The following is a 6,046-nucleotide window of genomic DNA, read 5'->3' as shown; positions in this document are numbered from 1 at the left end:
CTCTAAAAAATGCTTTGAGTATTATGAATAGCTGATTATGAAAATCTTTTCTTGTAATATCTAAAATATTAACTGTGCTCTTAAATATAACTTCATTAATCCTTAGATGTAGGTTTGTACAAAGAGAAAACACGGGAGTTGGGGATGTAGCTCTGTAGGCCCTGGGTTTAGCCCCCAGTATCACAAAGAAAGCAAAGCAAAACAAAACAAAGAATGAAATTTCTAATGGAAAATCAGGATTAGGTATGCAGATATTAATTTCAAAGAAAAGTTTCCAGGAGCATACCAGTTTCATAAAGTTGAGAATGATCTTTTCACACATCTCCTTGAGGGTGAGACACAGGAATGGGGATGAATCTTCATGGGGCCTGTGGAGATGTTGCATCTTTCTCAGTAATACCCTACTGATATTTTACTCCTGCTCCTTGGAAAGATATTTGCCTGGTATTTCCCCTCTCTGTATATAGACTTACACTGCTGGGAAATCTCAACCACTAATAAATAAAATGTTTCATGAGATTCAAAGAAAACCTTTTCACAAACCATCAGAATGTAGAGAACTACAGTGATATCTTGCAGCCCCCAAAGTGGTGTTTTGTCCCATGGGGGAGGGATGGACACCCATGGGGGAGGGATGGACACCCATGCGTATATTGGATTTTATTTGGAATTATTGTTTTGTTGGTTTTGTTATTGTTGAGCCTAAAATAAATGGCCACGAATGGTACAGTGGTGCTTTAAATCCAGTGAAAAGGAACGTAGGAGGGAGCATGCATCTCCACCAGGCTGATTTAAGACCACAATTTTCTAAACACAAGAGAAAGAGTAGATGACCTTTCTGGATCCCTCCAGCCTAAAGGGTTTATGATTCCACGCACGTCCTCTGTCTAGACAAGAAAGGTGGATGCTTCTGCTTTTATGGCTACAACTTGGGAAAAAGCCTAACTACTCCACCTACAGCCTGATGCTAGAAACTGCTCAGCCTCAGTCGGGGAAAATACCAAACAGAACAAGGGAGAACAAAAAGTTCACCAGTAAAAAGACAATTGCCGAGTTCATAGGGGAGAGAATTCCCCCAAGAACCCACATTTGCTTTTAGTCCACCCTCGTGAAGTGACTGACATTTTAATATCTGTGTCTTGCATAGTTCCCAGTAATTACTCACTCTTATATTTAATGTCTCATAGGGAAGTCCATTCCATGAGAAGAGGAGGAGACAGAAAACTTGGCTCTTCCTTGACACATGGGGACAAAGACCTGGAGAGGTAAGTTAAATGTCCATGGTTACACAGTGATGAAGCCGAGACCAGGCATTGGGACAATGGTTGAGACCTGGGTGTGCAAATTTTTCTGCTTCGAGCCTGACCTGACCTGCAGTTCTGTCTTCAGATATTATACCTGGTACTCTCTCTGTCACTCACTGGTTCCTAACTCACTCCTCTGTGTCTGAGCAACCTGGACACACCTTGCCCCCTCTGGCCTCCTTACCATCCTTGCTATTTTCCTTATACGCTGCCTCCCATTTCTCTAACTTTTCAGACTCTACCAGGCTCAGGCCATAGCAGCCTCCTTGGTCTTTCTCAACCATGCCAAACGCCTGCCTTGGATGCTCTTTCCTCATGTACCCATGTGACCTGCTCCTTCTCCTCTCAGGTCTGTGCTTAGATGTTACTTCCTCTGGGAGGACTTGCTGAATATCATGTTAAGTTCTTTCTTCTTTAATTTTTTAAGATAAACTAAATGCATACTATAGATTTTCTTAAATCTTATATGTAATATGTATGCTGAATAGCGCATGAAGCCACAAGTCCTCCTCAAGCTGTTTCAGCTGAAGTTCCCACGCTGAGTTGTGGCTAACATGGACATCCTCATTGCTTGACCTTGCCTAATGGTTTTAGGACTAAATGACTAAGAAAGGAGACAACAGGGAGGGAAAGGAGGAGACACTCTCGCGCCACTTTGAGACTTCATTCTCAGTCCTGACCAAGTTCTACACTGGAGCACAATGTAGGCCTTTCCCCTTCAGAGAACACTGATTTTCTAACTCAAGTAGCTGGTTGCTTGCTACTCCTAAACAAGTGGGAATTTCCCAGCCAGCCCCTGACCCAGAAATCTGATAAACAAGCTGGGTGCATGGCTGTAATCCCAGCCCTCAGCCATTCAGGAGGCTGAGACAGGAGGACTTTGAGTTCAAACCCAGACTCAACAACTTAGTGAGGTTCTAAGAAACTTAGCAAGACCCTGACTCAAGATAAAAATGGCTGGGGTTATTATGACTAAGTGGTTAAGCACCCCTGGGTTCAATCACTGGTACAGGGGGGAAACAATCTGATAAATAGGTTCCTCAGCTTCTTGTAGGATGATACTTGAAACAATAGAATCTCAAAAGGATTATCTATAACCAGTTATAGACTACTTTTTCTATAACTCCAATATTGAAAAAAATACAGTTGGAGTTGTTCTGCATGATTTCATTAGCATAGTTGCTTTACAGGGAATCCGAACCTTGATTTAGTGATGTTTTGTCCTTCTCTCGACTTCAGTAGTTTACCATTCAAGCTCATGAACTTGCCAAGTGACATTAAGTTATATTGGGTCAAGTACCTTCTTTCTTCAGTCTTATTTCTTCTTCAGCAAAGATTGATCTCATGATCTCTAATGTCCTAGATAGATCTGCCATTTTGTGATTCCATAAAAGCTCCTTCTTAAAGAAGGATTAAGATATTAGTCATTCACCCTGATGACCTGTGAATCTAGGGCTTGAACCTAGATAGAGACTGAGAGGTGAAGGGGTTTTGAAGATCCTTATTCCCTGAGTGGGTTTAAAAAAATAAGGTAATAGGACTTTTGTTAGCTGATTGAAAACAAATAAATGAGAACCTTTTACTGGGTACTAACATAGGACATTTGATATAGTGGTCATGCACATGTCATTTCATTCCATCTTTACATTAAAGCAGTGTATCCAAGTATATAACCACAGGCTGTGAAGTAAAACAGACCTGAGTTTAAGTTCTGAGTTCAAGTCCTGACTTTGTCATAAACTTGCTCTGTGATTTTGGGCAAATCACCATAAACCTACCAGTCTCAAGTTTATTCACCTGGAAAGATTTGGATTTGCCCCCAAGTTTTTTGAGAGGATTAAATGAAATAATGTTTGTGAAGGGGTCTATACAGTGTAACACACAAGGTAGCTATTTAACAATGGCAGCCACCTGCAATAGCAGAGATGCTTAATTCCTAAACAAAAACTCAGAATCAGTTTCTAAACCCATGTCCATTTTATGCCATATCTCCTTTTGCTAAATAGTGCTGCCTCAAAATACTTTACCTACTATACAGTTTTCTCTGCTAATTAGCAAAGGAGGGCTCAAGGTTCCCAGTTTTCATAGAAATTTGTTATATCCCTATCCATTTTTAGAGTCCCATTTCTTCCTCATCAATGCCATCACTTTAGTATACAACACACAATAAGATTGGAAATTCAAATTTTAAAAAAATTTTTTTTTAGTTGTATAGTTTTGGGACCTTTATTTTACTCATTTATTTTACATGCAATGCTGAGAATTGAACCCAGTGCCTCACACATGTGAGGCAAGTGCTCTACCACTGAGCCACAACCTCAGCCGGTGGAATTCAAATTTTATTATGTACAATTTAACTTTTAGATTTCAAAAATCTTGACCTTACAAGTGTAGGTGTATTTTAGGGAAGTCATAGAGGCTTTGCAGTCCCTTAATTGGACACTGAACTAGGAATTTAAAGTCATGAGCTCATTATTTTCTTTGCTCAAGTTCCTCAACACTTAGAAGCAGTCAGCGAAACCCATTATACTCCTTATTTCCACTAAAATGTTCTCTGCAGCAGAAACTTGTTCCTCCAAAGCCTTGCTTTGCACAGGCACTTATTACAGGTATCTGGAGGTACTCTTCAGCTGTTTTGTTGCTGCAGATCATGGACCCCCAATGTCTCCTTTATTATTAGAAATAAGGTCATTATTAAATCCACTCATATCAAAGAACCAATTGCAGACAGCACAGGGCCAATCCAGAGAATCTGTTCTAAAGTTCTGACCTCTGGAACCACTTTCAGTGCCAAATTCTTTAATTAGTATTCCATCAGAGGAGTGAGGATTTGACCCCAGGCAACTGTGGAAGCTCCTTACGTAGTCCGTATGAGGCCACTGTTTTTGTCTGGGGTTGGGAAGGAAAGATGAATATACAAGCAGGGAGCTCAGAACAGACTGGCTCCTTTGTCATCTTCTCACCCATGTCCCAACTTGGAGGAGGGACTGTCAAACAACAAAGGCTGGTACCCTTCATTATGGAGTTAAACACAAACCAGATCCCAAATCTGGAGAAACAGAAGGAGCATCAGACAGGAGTTGCAGGTGCTGCAAACCCAGCTGCAGCCTCAGGGCAACCATAGAATATGACGATCTAAGTGAACTCAAAGAGTGTTTTGTGGATTGCTCCACATGCCCAAGTTTAAAAAGATGGCTGCTGTTCCACTTCTGCCTTCTAAGTCACACACAAAACAACCTGTGTAGCCATGTTAACCAGGAACTATGCAGAAAAGTAATCTGTGGGAATCTGAGATCTGGCTCAGGTCACACAAACCCAGATTAAAGAAGAAATCTCACTGAAATAAAGTACTTGGAACCAAATAACAAAGAAAACACAATGCTATCAAAATTTGTGGGCAACAGCTACAGATGTACTTGGAGGGAATTTTGTAGTTTTAAATGCATATAAAAGATGGATGGCTGAATGGATAAATAAATAAATAAATAAATAAATAAATAAATAGTCTGAACCTCCATCTTAAGAAGCTAAGAAGAAAAAAAGCGCAACTTGAACACGAAGGAAGTAGAAGAAAAAGATAGGAGTAGAAATCAAATAAATTAAATATAATATAGAAAAATCACAAAGCACAACGTTGGTGTCTTGGTCTGTTTGTGCTGCTGTAATAAAATACCTGAAATTGATTAACTTATAAACAAACAACAGAAATCTCCTGCAGTTCATGAGACTGGGAAGACTAACTAAGGGCCTGGTCTCTGCTTCCAAAATGGTGCCTTGAATGCTTCATTCTTGGAGAGGCCAAATGCTATGTCCTCACATGGAAGAAAGGATGGAAAAGGAAAGGGGATACTTTTCTAAGTTTTTTTTTTTTTTTTTTTTTAATAATCTTATATCATTCTCAAGGGTGGAGGCCTCATGTTCTAAATCACTTTTTAAAAACCCCACTTAAGTTTCACATTTTCATTTTTGGGAAAAACATTCAGACCTTGGCAGTTGGTTTAAAAAAAATCAATAAAATTGATATTCTTTCAGTCTGATCATGTAAAACAGAAAGCACAATTCATTAATATAAGGAATTAAAAAGGAAATATCACTACAGATCCTACAAGCATTAAAATAGGGAATGTTCACAATTTATTACAATGAGATGAAAAACGTGTATCAAAACTAATAAAGAAATGAAAATATGGAGAGTCTTATAGCTATTAGAAACTGACTTCATTATCAAAAACCTTCCCACAAAGAAAACTCTGGGTTTACTTTGGGGCTGGCAAAGATTTCCCAGATGGGACAAAAGCTTAGTAACTAGAAAATTGATAGTAACTTAGAAAATTGATAATTTTTCTTATCAAAAGACATCATCAAGGAAATGAAAAGGTAAACCAGATTGGATGAAATTATTAAGGATTTCTAATAAATGTATCTGACAAAGAAATTGTGACAATATATAAGGAATTCTTATAAGCCAATAAGGGAAAGAAAAACCACATAATTTTTTAAATGGGCCAAAAGATCGAACAGATACATTGCAAAAGATGAAATATGAGAAAAGTTGCTTAAAATCATTAGTCACAGGAAAATGCAAATTTGACCATAATGGGACACTACTTCATACCTACTAGAAGGGCTTAAAAACAAAGACTGTTAGTGAAAATGTGGAGAAAATGAAATTCTAGTCATCAGTAGTGAGAATGTAAAATGGCACAACCACTTGGGAAAAGTTTAATAGTTTTTTAAATAAA

The sequence above is a fragment of the Marmota flaviventris genome, chromosome 9 (genome assembly GCF_047511675.1).
Source record: "Marmota flaviventris isolate mMarFla1 chromosome 9, mMarFla1.hap1, whole genome shotgun sequence".
NCBI lineage: Eukaryota > Metazoa > Chordata > Mammalia > Rodentia > Sciuridae > Marmota > Marmota flaviventris.
This window is presented reverse-complemented; position numbering follows the sequence as displayed.